At 39.5% G+C, this 14782-nt stretch overlaps 1 protein-coding gene across 1 annotated transcript in view; it reads left to right on the forward strand.

Annotated features, from left to right (window-relative positions):
- LOC149288503 (cytosolic carboxypeptidase 6-like) overlaps positions 1–14782 on the forward strand; it is a 497550-nt gene that overhangs the window by 13303 nt on the left and 469465 nt on the right. The window lies entirely within an intron of this gene.

Below are 14782 nucleotides of genomic sequence, written 5' to 3' on the forward strand. Positions count from 1 at the left end.
TCAACCAAACACATCTTCTTCAAGCCTAGCAGCCAGGTAGGGGAAAAGAGGCAAATGTGTATGGCGGAATGCATGCATTTAAAAGGAGGACCAAACCAAAATGTAAAGGGCATATCAGCTATCATATGCATTAATGTATCCCCTTAATGTAAAGTTTGTTATGTAGTCTGTTTGCTGTTGCAACACGCTATTTCCAAATGCGTAACATGACATTTTTCTAAGTTCATTTTCATATTTATTTTACACCAGTTTGCTATGATCATTTGCCGAAATTGAGTATTATTTGTAGAAAGGAGTATAGAGTTAGTTGGGCCTTCATACTCAAAGCTGAATTATAAAAAAAGATACATTTTTGGTAGCGTGTGTATGCATTAGGTGAAGAATAGATTTCCTATATTTTAATAGCTAGTCCAGAAAACCGCTATCAGCTGCACATACACCTTCTGTTTATTTCTAAATATAATACTTCATTTTAATGTGAACAGTTGTGGTTTACTGTGACATGTATCAGAATTTTTTATATTATTGTGATACTGCAAAATTAACCTTACTATAGATTTGTGAGATGCTAGATACCGCAAACTCTGCAGCATTGGTGGAATGTAGTGTTTTTTTCATTCTAATGTATAGATTTACACATTTAAAAAACCTACAAACTTATATATATATATATATATATATATATGCAGTATATTCCTTACAATAATAACGTTGTTCTCAGAGATATAACATAATGTAATGAAACATTATGTGTATAAAAATGGATCTTACTTTATAGCATTATATTTTGTAGTAGGTAAGTACTACATATAATGCACCTTATATGTATATTATATTGCCTTTGAAAGCTACGCTTTGGGCTAGTCCTCTAATATGAAGATATATATATATATATAAAATTGTACTTTGTATTCTGTTCAGTTGTTTCGTTAATTAACAGTATGTTTTTGGAAGACAGAGCACAATTAATCCAGAACTAATGCAATCAACAGAAAACGTGATATTTTCAGACTGCATATATGTCAATTCATTATAGTCTTAGCAGCTAATTTACAGTCTAATAAATATATTTAGATTTGCTGTTTTTGAGGTTGTATGTCACTCACATTTGTGTTTGAATTAGGTCACATCTGCCTTTTTAGAAGTGTTCTAACTTAGAAATAAACAAGATTAGGAAGACAAAGCCATAAATCTCTGTAAAAAGCAATGTTGCTATATGAATGGAATAAACTAACCTATCCTGTAATGCTAATGACTATATGTCCTTTTTTTAAAACCAAGGTCTCAAACATAGCCTGGTTTCATAGGACTCCCATCCTGAGTTGTCATATACCAGGACTCAGAGCCGGCCTTAGGTGTTCTGGCGCCCTGTGCGGACTACTCCTCTGGCGCCCCCCCATACCAAAAAAAGAAAGGAATAAAAACTTGTAACAAAACCCCAATCACTATATACTACGCCAAACATTGATGTGGTCTAGGCCTACCACTTAATTGTCTGGCTTAGTAGTAGGGATGCACCGAAACGAATTCTGGACTGAAACCGAAAGTGCAGCATTTACCTGGCCAAAACCGAATATGACCCCCCCAACACCATAAAAAATCTAACACTTTTATTTAAAGTAAGTAACACACCAAAATAGGAGAAAACAATTAAATAATATTATATATATATATATATATATATATATATAGTCCAAAAATAGTTACCGGCACTCCAGGGACTTTCCAAATAACCACACAAACAACTTCGGTTTTCAAGTCTATATATATCATATATATATATGATTAACAGCAATCACATTCCTATCATGCCCAGGCATACCCAGATTCCAGGATTTACTCGCAGACTTGGCATGATAGGTGTATGATTGCCATATCTACCCGTTCTCACTCTCTTCTGCCGTATCTACCCCTTCTCACTCCCTTCTCCCTATCTACCCCCTTTCCCCTGTCTCACTCCCTTCTCCCTATATACGCCCTCCTAACTATCTACCCTTTCCCTCTTTGAAGTTCACTTACCTTTCAGGAGTCCTGCGGTGGGGGTGCAAGGCCTCTGCCTCCCAGCTCTGCCACTGTATGGAACAGTATAGAGTGATGGGAGTTATGATGTACTTTTAGAGCATAATTAGATCATGAAAAAGACATTGGAAATGGTACAGCATAACACCCATCACTCTCACACACTTACCAATCCACACATATACTAATCCACACGCATACCAATCCACACGCATACCAATCCACACGCATACCAATCCACACGTATACCAATCCACACGCATACCAATCCACACGTATACCAATCCACACGTATACCAATCCACACGTATACACTAATCCACACATATACACCAATCCACACTTACCAATCCACACACATACCAATCCACACACATACCAATCCAGACGTATACCAATCCACACATATATACCAATCCACACATATACCAATCCACACATATACACTAATCCACACATATATACCAATCCACACATATACACTAATCCACACATATATACCAATCCACACATATATACACTAATCCACACACATACCAATCCACTCACTGAATGCTTTCCTACCTTTCCTCTTTTCTCCTTACAGCTCCTTTTCCTCCTCTTCGTTCTTCTTCAGTTCTTCTGTCTTCTTCCGGGTCAGAGGGCACGGACAGCGGTGGGCGCGGCTTCAGTGCTGTGCGCCGGGATCTGACAACAAACCCCGGCGCACAGCAGCTGTTGCCGCGCGGATCACAAGGGAGCGGTATCGGAGGTCTTTAACAGACCTCCGGCTCCCTTGAGTGATGTTAAGCCGGGTTCAAGGGAGATCCTTGAACCGGCTTAAAATCACTCAAGGGAGCCGGAGGTCTCTTAAAGACCTCCGATACCGCTCCCTTGCGAGCCTGCTCCTCCAGCGGCGGACATTACTGTCCGTCTCTGGAGGGGTGCCGGGTGCCCCCCTGATGAGCGGCACCGGGTGCCGCTCGCCCCCCCCCCCCGCCGCTAGGTACGCTGCTGTCGGCAGCGGTACGCTACGGTGGCGGCGGCGCCCCCTGGAGTGTGGCGCCCTGTGCGGTCGCACAGGTCGCACACCCCAAAGGCCGGCCCTGCCAGGACTACTAGGAAGAATATGGATCAAAGTAGAAGAGACCTGCTGTGTGTATGGGAAATTGGGTCTGTATGTGTAAGCGTAAGAAAATTGGAAATTGCCAAATTTGCCTGAGAAAAAATTGAGTCTGGACTTGATACCTTTTATTGGACAAATATGAAAAGGATGTAAAGTTACATAAGGTCATTTCTACGGGAAACGTTTCTGAGGTCCTGAAAACTTTTGCAACTTTACAACTTTTATATGTTGACTCAATAAAAGGTATCAACTTCAACTAAAGGCTTTGTAACAATGCTACCACCAATATTTAAACAGGTTTGGTGTACTATCTCAAAAGACGAAAAAGAAAATAAATAAAAAGTAGACTTGGGCACCAGGGGGCTCTTCGTGTTCGTCTTCGTGCTCGTCTTTGTGAAAAAAAAAATCTTCGTATTCCGCGAATATTCGCCTGGTCCTGTCTTCTCTTTGGGCGAATATTCATGGACATTCTTCATGTTCGGTTTTTCTTCGTTGTTTAAGGGGTTAATACGGGGTTAACGCGTACCGCAGCAGCTCTGGCGCCAGGAGTTTAAATGTCCATATGAGCAACTCTATTGGTCGTAAGCAGGGGGCTCGTCTGCCAATGGTTGATGGCAGATGAGTCCCCTGCTGGCGACCAATAGGGTCGCTCGTACAGACTGTTAAACTCCTGGTGCCGTAACTTACCCGGCAGATGCCACTGGTCTCCCTGTTCTAACATTTATTAACTGATAGAACAGGGAGACCAGTGGGATGTGCCGGGTAAGTTGCAGCATTGGGGTTTTAAAAGTCTGTACGAGCGACTCTGTCGGACAAGTTGCTTCATTAGGGGTTAACTTTTTAAAGTCTGTACGAGCGACTCTGTTGGTCGCTCGTACAGACTTTTAGGCTCCTGGTGCACTTGTTGCACCTTAAGGGGTTAAGGGGCCGTGCGAGTGAGCCTTTTGGTCGCTTGCACGGCCCTTTAACCTACGGATTCCCGCTCCCGTTATCTAACGCAGCATCGAAGGGGTTAACGGAAATCCATAGGTTCGCTGTCAGGGGTTACAAAGGCCGTGCGAGTGAGCCTATTGGTCACCTGCAGGGTCTTTCTCTGGCATCAACCAATTGGTTGATGCCAGAGGAGGTCCCTGTAGGCGACCAATAGGCTCATTCGCACTGCCCTGTAACCCGTGACGGCGAACCTGCGGATTTCCACTTCCGTGAACTGCCGTGAAGCCGCGAAGACAAGGTAAGTTAGAAGGGGAAGGGGGGGGAGAGTGGTAGACGAAGACGATCAGGAAGAGCTTCGTGGTGTGTGTCTTCGTCTCCGCCTACGTTTTACCGCCGCTGTCTTCTCTTCGGCGTGTCTTCGGAACGAACACGAAAACTCACTCTTCGTGTTCATTTTCATGTTCGCCCGAAGACGAATGCACAAGTCTAATAAAAAGTACCAATGTAGTCTAGTCTGTCTTAATATGTGTATATTGATACATATAATCAAAGTATTACAGATCTCATTTCATCTCTACTTTATTTGTTAACTGGAATTCAAGTTTTTCTAAGATTCTTGGTTAGATGGACCACAGTAGCTATTTCTTCTCACTTTCACTACCGGATACTCTATAATCCCATAAATAAAAGATTACTTGAATATCTGGAAATATATTTCTACAAAGGGTAGTCAGCTGTGTAGGAAATGTTGCTGGGATAACCACTTTAATTCCCTCAGTAAGCAACATGATAGAATATAAAATGTGTTTTTATGGACCCATGTGAGAATTTCTGATTAAATGCATCTGCTTGAAAAACAATTTTTTTTTATATTTTGAAAAAGTATCCAACATACATGGTTTCAGCTAGAAATATATCCTACTGAAGGCAATGCATCTTTTATTGAATGTTCTTTATGGTATCCGATCTTTAATGAAAGTTCAAAGCTGGCTATTAGATAATGAGGATTTTACGCATAAGGTTTTGCATTATTTATATCAGAAGAATATTAATAATTTCTTATCATTTTGAACTCACCAAAAAGTCCAAAAGGTTAAAAAACACACAGAAACCATTACAATTTTCATATCAATCAGAACGATGACAGCTGCATTGGAATGAATGTTTGTGGATTAGAAAGCTGCACAGGTGCCATTAAAGTCCTATCACTTCCTTGTCAAGATTTTGCTAGTAAGGATAAAAAAAATAGGCTTCAAATCCTGTAAACGTTATGACAGCAACAGGGGAGAAGTCTCTGTGATGCTTGTTTAAGAAAATAAATATACTGTGTGTCCTTTCACCATGGTTTAATGGAAAGAGTATGTGCTTTGACATTTCTTCTGAAAAAAAAAAAAGAAAACCATATTTAAAAATAATACAAAATTAACAAACCATGTATATTGCAAACATTGCATTTTGTGTAGCATTCCTCTAAAGTGTTCCTCGGGAGCTCGGGATGTCTGTTGGGTATGAGTTTATCGCTGTGTTTATAAATTAAAATATATGTGCATGACCTCACTCGCTTAAAGTAAAGTAATCATTAGGTCACAAAGTCTCATAAAAAGTCTGGGTAATGCCCTGTCATCTAGCCATGCCTCCAACAACACCCTCTTTGTAAATTATGTTATGGAGGTCCATGAGAAGGCTGGTTTCAACAGATATATTTATATCCCCCTACCAGTTTGTTGAGAGCTGTGGCGTACTAGGGAACCAGGTTGCCCGCAGGGTAAAGAGTCCCTACTAGTCAGCCTTGACCATAATATGACATTGGGCAAACCAGTGCCTAATGTTTAACTGCTAATTAACAACAGGAACGTTAGCTTACATATGATGTATAGGTTGTCAAGGAAGTACTTGAATATACCGTATTATGTGAGGGAGCAATCGTTTCAACTAGTTGCCATAAAGTAGACAACTGTGACTGTACATATCAAGGTGTTCATTTATTAATAGGAGGTTTCATATATTTGTGTGTCTGTAGAAGAGGTGTGAGTATCTGTTACTCTTTTAGAGCACAAACAGAATGGTTGATGTTGATTAAATGTTCTAGGAGGGAAATACTAATTTCCTGGTCTGTGTGCCACAAGTTCTATACTCCTGGTCTATGGTCGTTGACTGCATTCTTTTTGAGCTGTTCACTTTTGCATGTGTAAACACTGAAGAGGTGGTGACATTGAATAATAATTTTATTTATTTCTATGCAAATGTTCTACAAGAGTATTTAGTTAACCCAAAATTGGATAATTGATGAGAATTAATAGATAATTAGGAAACCAGAGTCTGATTTAACGGTGCAGGTGCTCATTTATGGAACTTGGAAGGATATCTCAGCATGGTTCATGGTCATGTCTATGGAGATCTACAGGTCTACAGATTTTTCCTCAAATTACAACAGATAATCAGTTGAACCTAAACTCAAAAATGATACTGTTTGGTGCTTATCAAGATCTTTGACTGATGACTAGGGTGTTTTAACTGCAGACACAAGCATAGTGCAACCAAGCTTCCTTAACGTGGGACCCATAACACACTTTTTGTATTTATTAAATTGTTTTCCAGGCATTCTGATATCTTAGCCAAATGCAAACTAGAAATAAAGATTATGTACACACAGTTCATACTATGCCCATTACTGTGAGCTTTAAATATATTCTGTGATACCGCAAAGCCCCAAATAATTTGTAATTATCATTAATTTGCTTCTGGTGTTTCTTGTTAAATTCAGGCGCTGACAAGCCTTGCATTTTACCCAGCGATTTTCTTATGACTGAGCACCGCAGACGTCTCTTACAGACTGTTGCGGTTTCACTGCTCATTATCCCGGCTAGTCACTTGCTTGTTGCTGGGGCACAGACGTCGGAGAAAGTTCATGTTCAGGGAACAACACATTGTTACAAATTAGAGTCTCCTTTCCCATTCCTGGCAAACTCATTACAAAGTAATCACGCCCTGCACTGAAGTGCACTACCTCTGGGACCAATAACTGTAAATAAAAAGGACTGTGAGCTCACTGATAAGTTGTTGTTCCGCAGATAACGCTCCTTTTTAGCAGAGTGTTTGACCTTTCTCTTTATATTGCCTCGGGCCTGTCTAAGACCCTCAAGGTCTACTTTTCATCTTAAAATTCTCTCCAGGAAAGAGAAATGTGTGACTTCTGTGGGAGGCTTAAACAGGTCTATATTTTCCACTCACCGGTTTGTGATTGCAAGACTAATTCTTGTTGTGCTGTAGACCTTTCACAAAATAGTCTTTCTGTCCCCTGCTACCCATATAGAAGCAGCGTAATTTAGTCGTGAAACAGCCAGATACATCTTACATAATACCTTTTGGTAATCTGCAACATATACCTTACAACATAACTATTACCCCTCGGTAATATAATTTAGACTATGTGCAGCATTGCCAACAACGATGGTATTTATATGCCACCAATAATTGCTGGTAAATCTGTGCTTGCCCTGTATACGTATCTTTTATGTGTAGGAACCAATCCCGCCCTTTTTCTGCTTGTTTTATATTAAACGGGGTTGGATTTGTCATGACCTTAGCAGGCCAGTGGGTCATAAACGTTACAAATTAAGAGGTTGGATCCTACGCTGTATAAGTCATTATTGTTATTTATTGATTCATATAGCGCCATCATATTCTGCAGCGCTGTACAGTGAGTAAACAGGACATAACAAGCAGTGTATCACATAACAATTCGGACTGCCAAACAAAAGCAAGGAGGGCCCTGCTCAAATAATTTGAAAAATATTTTTTTTCCAAACAAATAATGCCATTGACATAAAAAAAACATTTGATTCATTAAAAGAAAAACACCTTTACAGTCTTTAAGTTACCGAGATGAATGATGTCTACGGAATAAAATGATGGAAACATATGACAAAATAGTACTAGAGATGAATGGGTTTCAGTGTATTCATTACTGATGTTCCAAACTACTAAATAATCGGTTAGGCTATTTTATATGTTTTTCCTTTTTTCCAATAGTTCATACTGTTATAGTTTAGAAGGTAAATCCTTTTTTTGAAGCTTCTACTTCCTACATAATACTGGATATCACTTTGTGATGTAGTCAAATGAACTTAATGTCAGAAAATTGTATTTTTCAGTTTTCCTACAAACCTTCATTCAAAATTAATTGAAGGGCTTAAATTGCATAAAACAAAAGCTACATTTTATTAGTTTCATGTCATTAAAAGCAAACAATATCAGATTTCCAGTTCAGCGGTCAATAGAAACAAACTGAGCAGAGACTTCAATGAAACCTTCACCACTGACTGTCATACTTGTAATCTATCATTATTTTTAATGAACGCAAAAGTGTTTAAAGATCAAAAGTAAATATTATCATTTGTTTCCATTTTACATGCAATATACTTTTTTTTAATAGTTTTATATTTAAAAAAAATAATAATAAATATATATATATATATTTAAATATGGCAATTAAAACACATTTGCATTTTTACAGCAATCATGAGAAAAAAACCTGAGCTTATAAGTGTTTTGTTGCCAAGAGTAGTTTAATGGTCAATAAATGGTTGCATGTAACTAGTGGTTCACGTTAGGTTTGCAAAGCACATACAGTGTTCTTTATTACTACTTTCCTTGCTAGCTTTTTTTCTTAACTACATTTTGGGAGATTTATAGTTTAAGCCCAAAACTTTCTGGGTAGCTACTTGTCATCAATTTATTTGATATATTTTCTACATTATGTTAACCTTCCTTTAAGTACAGCTATCTTCTGAATGGGCTTTTTCGACAAAACCACTTTAAAGATTTCATGTGTTAATCATGTTATTGGTGGTTTAAGAGTTAGGCCTAAGTACAGATAATGATGATACTTTCCTTACTTACAAAGCTGGAAGTTGACCATTAGTTTGGTTCCCGTTTGAGTCTGATGTGCAAAAAGACACCTATCACAGATATGTTGGTGTAAGTATGAAAGTATGAAGAGACTGGTATATCGTAGGTAGAGGATAAGGCCAGATCTGCTGAGAATGGAGCATCTTGTAGGCTGCTGGACAGGAGCATGAGCTCTGTAGAAGTTTAGACTGGGCCTAAAAATCGAAGCGAGTTTAACTTTTATATTGAAAATTCTCTTCTTTAAAGCAGAAATGACTGAGGCTCCAGTCTACTGGGTGGCCTGCTGATGCTGCATGCGGGGCTAGCCCCACACTCTGCAGAATGTAAAAAGGGGTTGGAGGTGAAGTAGACAGAAAGTAGGCAAGAGGTAGGCAAGAGGTAGGAGGGGAGTAGGCGGGGAGTGGGGCATCCTCAATGCCACCAGCCAGAGATTCTCCTCCGTGACTCGGAGAAGCAGTGATTTGATTAAATTACTAATACATGTAATTAAATAGCAATCTGCTTATAGACTGTAATTGAAGAATATGGGATATACTGAGCCACATTCATTAACTGAGATGGAATGTTTTGTATATCATTTTTCTTTTTCATTGCAGTCTATGAAGGAATTGCTTGGGATAGATTTCTTTTTTCAAATAAAGCCAGAGCAGTGTTACCGCTACACAAATGCAAACACTACCTTGTCATTTACCATACTACACAGCACAGCTGACAACATGTCCAGGGTGGAATGTTGTATCTTCAGTTTCTAGGATGTAATTTATTCAAATATATGGAAATAGATTTAAATAGCTTAATAAAAGTTACACAGGATACCTTCTTACAGCTAATTATATAAGGTTATTAATTATAATTTATCTTAAATGCACAAAAGGTCTACACAGCATAAACTTTTTTAACAAATCAAGCAAAAACTTTCAGCTTGTAACACTTTGACTCTTAAATGGAATATAATGGGTATTACGTTAGTGATTAAAGCCTTGTTTCCGTCATTCTATTATTTTAAAGGGTCAATTACCCTGAATGTTTTAAAGAATCAGTGAAGATGATGCCTTTCTTTAAATAAGATGCTTATTCCTGCTTATATAAGATGAGAATTCCAGACCCTGTCCTGTCCATAATTTCTAGTGTGATCAGCAGCCTCCCCTTCTTCTGGTTCATCAATATTCCACTGGTTGCTATGATGATTGCCCTTACTTCTGTACACTAAAATTGATCTCTTTATGTTATCCCCAAATAATTTAAGATAATCAGGGTTTGAAGCCCCACAGACTTTTCATAAAATCCAGTGTTGTATATGATAGTGTAGGTCTGGAACTTGATTTTATTTCATTTTGTTCATTTTGTATAGACCGATAGGCTTCCAATGGTATTCATGTGATTTTGGATAAATTTCCCCGCTCAAGCACCACACTGAGCTGATTCTTTATGGCGATGCTAATGAAGTCATGCTTGTCCAACAAAACCCCTAGTGCCTGGGTGCTCAAGACTGAGCCATTCTATTGTTTACCACAAGGCAGTATAATAAGGAATCAAGGGGTTTGTCTGGTATATTGGGCTAATATAACAAAGCTTATAGATATACAATGAAGTAGTAGAAGCATTGTTAAACACTCATCTACAGGCACAAGGGATTCTGGGTAAGCGCATGAAAATAAGGTCAACAATGATCGCCTTTTTTCTCTATATCTACTTTATACATGGAACCTTTGAAAGTAATCGCCCGCTGTACAGGACAGCCTTTAGACAAAACTCGGGTAAGAGGAGCATTAGCCAGATCACCACTCATAGACAGCTGTTTCGTCCTTAACAGGACTAATCAGCATGAGGTCAGGATACTGGCTTAATACTTGCGGCTTGGGGAAGCACGAGAAATACCATTACAAAAGTTATGGTGGGTAAAGGTGATGGAAAACCCTTCCACTTGATGTTTACCTTATTTGCATGTGCCTACCCAGAATCCCTTATGGTTGTGGCAGCACCATGATATTTCTGAGGGAAAGTATGGAGTATGCTGATCCTCTGGCCTTAGGGTTGGGAATGCAATGGAGCCCGAGGTGTTGATTTGCCCCGGCAGTAATGCTGGAGTCACCATGTGTGGTATTGCACGCCGCTGCACATGGTGAGCGCACTGGCAGTTGCTTTGCACTTTTCCCCCTGAACCATCAGGTCTTGGGGAGAAGAATTTATTTTTGAATCTGGCTAGGCCAGAAATGGCTGCCCTTAAATTATTTTCTTCTAATTTATTCATCACTTTGTGATTTCACGAGTTACCATTAATTATTTTCCCTTATTGATCTCACGGTTTTCAAATTTCCCGGCAAGGCCCCCACTTTGAGTTGGCACATGTTTTTTGGCACTTTTGTTTTGGACACTGTTTCTTTTAGACGCAGTGAAGCTGGATTTTGCTGGAGGAGGATTGGGTGCCTATCGCCCCTTTCCTCTCTTCAAATAAGCCCAGCAATGGAGTCTTACCCATTGGGGTGACTCAAGATCCGACCCTCCCATGGGGGGGGGGATTTGTCTGGGTTCTCCGTGTGGGAACCCAGAATCGTATCTGGCTTCTGCGGCCTTACGGCACAGAGTGCAGCACCCAGGAGCACGCACCTCGGGCTCTTAAAAAAAAAATCTGTCCGTGAGCAGTGATCTGGCTATTGCACCTCAAATTTTGTCAAAAGCTGTCTTATACACTGGGCAATTACTTTCAAGGGATCCATGTATAAAGTGGATATAGAGGCAAAAGGTGATCATTATTGATCTTTTTTGCATGTGTGTACCCAGAATCCCTTGTGGTTGTGGCAGCACCATGAGATTTCTGAGGGAAAAACAAGCCTTCTGGCTTGTCTGGTGTCTGTAGATGAGTGTTTAATAATACTTCTACTACACCCTTAATTTGAAGTGGAAGGGTTTTCCATCACCTTTACCCACCATAACTTATGTAATGGTTATCCTTGTGCTTCCCCAAGCCTCAAGTATTAAGCCAGTATTACAACCTTATGCCGATGAGTCTCATTAAGGATAAAGCAGTCTTGCTCTTTTGGCTGAACTCAAGTGAGCACCAGTGAAAGAGGTAAAGCTTGGTCATCTGTCCTTAGGGCTGGCAATGCATGAAGCCCAGAAGCTGTTTTTAGGTACCCAGTCCTTGGTCCAGAACTGGGTGCTGTGCACCAGGTGTAAGTGTGAGGTTAAGCACACTGCACCCTTTCATGTGTTACATGCTGATAAGCACCTTGGACTCCTACATGCATTTTTTATTTTTGTATGCATTAGCCCAGCTTTTTGGCTCGGTATGTAGTTTATACAAATATTTTTTTTTTTTATTGCACCAGCCGATAAGGCTGGGGCTTCCGCTGGGAGCATTTTGTATATAGTTTTGTCACATGATTGCACTGTTTTTTTTCACAGCACACGTGTTTTTACTTTTTGATATATTTTTTGTATTGAAATTCATTTATGCAAACAGATTATGCACATGACACTGAGAAGCCATGGTGGAGCCGGGTCCCCTAAAGGTCCAGCTTTTCTGGTGAGAAGGGGAGTTCGGTAGCTCTACTGAGCAGCCCCCCCTCCTCCAAACAACGATTTCCTTGCGGGAGGGGCCAAGAAGATCCGGCCCTCCTGTAGGCCTTATGGCCAGAGAGGGAAGGAAGGGGTCGCATATACTTTGGGAGTGCGACCCCCAAAGAAAACAAAGAAGGGCCCTTTGGCAATTTTTTTTGTCCCACCCCCCCACCATGAAGCACAAACAAAAAAAAAAACCAGCTGTCCATGAGTGGTGATCTGGCTACTGCACCTTTTACATGAGTTTTATCTAAAGGCTGTCTGGTAAAGCGGGCAATTACTTTCTAGGGATCCATGTATAAAGCAGGTATAGATGCAAAAGGTGATCATTGTTGACCTTATTTGCATGTGTCTACCCAGAATCCCTCGTGGTTGTGGCAGCACCATGAGATTTCTGAGGGGAAAAACAAGCTGTCTGGTGCCTCTAGATGAGTGTTTAACAATGCTTCTACTACCCCGTTAATATTAAGTGGAAGGGTTTTCCATCACCTTTACCCACCATAACTTTTGTAATGGTATTTATAGATATACAACAAACTAATGATCATCCCCTTATGAGTCTCTAATGCCCATGTTGTCACAATGGTATAAAATGTAATTGGTCCTTTCTGGCTCATAAAGGGTTAATAAATGCTAGAATACATTAAAAGGGCATGTTAAAAGCTATGGGTGGGAATTGCATATATATTGAGTCAGAAATACCTAGCAGTGAACTGAGCTGGGAATAAGGTATCATTACAAAACATTTAGATGCTCATTTTGCAAGCATCTTGTGATGAACTATATGGGCTTTCAGATTCTTCCTATATGCATTATTTATCAAGCATAAGGATCCATTTTAACCCCATTACTTTGAAGCTTCCTGTTTTCAACTGCACTGCTGTCCATTTAGGATAATGGATAGTGGCCTGTTGATAAGGGGGCTCTAATGGTTTTGTGTGGTTGTGCTGATCTCATCGTACTCATTGGGGAATGAAGCACGCATCAGCAGAACCACGGAAAGCAATTACGGGATGTAACTATCAATATGCAAACGTTCTTTAATTGGTAGCTTATTCCGTTCTCGATCAAAGCGCAACAATAATAGCCCTTAGTACATTAAACTTTATTATTTCATTCCGAAAATGATATGATCCTCTATGTAATGAATTGTATCATCCACAAAAATGTGTGGGGTGGTTGTTTTTCTGAAGTTTATGATTCATAAGTAGTATATTTGGGAGATTTTATATATATATATATATATATATATATATATATATATATATATGTTTTGGGTAGATGTGGGTAACAAGTCCTGCTTGACAGACAGGTCCTGATAGGTGACCAGAAGTCTGTGCTGGAGGACATTTCTCTCAAGGGTTCCTCTTTAGGACATCTGTATATAAAGCAAAACAACAAGCTTGGTAATTAAACAACATAACTAAATATATTCATCTTCTAAATGCCTTACTCAGTCACATAAATAACTGTCAACTGGTTATATTAAATATTTTGTGTAGGGAGATATGTTTGGTGGAACACATCTTCTATGCAGCATTTAGCTGAGGGTTGGAAAGGGGCAAATGCATATGACGGATTTTGCAGGCTCTCCCCCATGTGTTTGCAAAATGTAAAGGGACCATTCAGCTATCATTTGTATTAAAGTTAATATGATGTGTCCCTTTAATGTGCATAATTTCCTCCCATTCAACCATATCTCCCTGCCTGCATATTATGTGTATACAATACAGGTATGTGCATCAAATATTTACATGTATATGAGCTAACTTTGTCTTACGCTGAACACTCAGTGTGAAAGGAAAAGCAGATTGGGCAGTTTTCAAATGTTAATTGGCAGCTTTGGGAGTTAAAAGAAGAAAAATGCTTTATCTGCTTTTCTCCTGGTATAGAATGGGGCCCTGTGAGATGCATAAAAGAACTGTGTTGTTCGGTAACCATACTGTGATTGGAGCTCACTTTATTGTACAATAGGCATATGCAAATCATAGTTTACAAGGTTAATAATAACTGACAAAGTTATAGAGGCTTAGGGTTGTGTTTGCATTTAAAAACACAGCTTTGCTATTTGAAATTAAATATGTTATATATGTAGTAAAGGAGTTGTAAGTAACTGCATCCATACAATGATTCCAGTAGATACTGTACGTGCTTGAGCACTAATTTTATAGCGGTGCTGTGGCGGCAAAGAAGAATAGTCTTAGTGGTGCTCTGCCAATTCCCAAACATGCCAAATATACCCAGCACCAAGCA

The sequence above is a fragment of the Sceloporus occidentalis genome, unplaced genomic scaffold (assembly GCF_023333645.1).
Source record: "Sceloporus occidentalis isolate IW3139 unplaced genomic scaffold, rSceOcc1.0.p SCAF_51, whole genome shotgun sequence".
In the NCBI taxonomy this organism is placed as follows: Eukaryota; Metazoa; Chordata; class Lepidosauria; order Squamata; family Phrynosomatidae; genus Sceloporus; species Sceloporus occidentalis.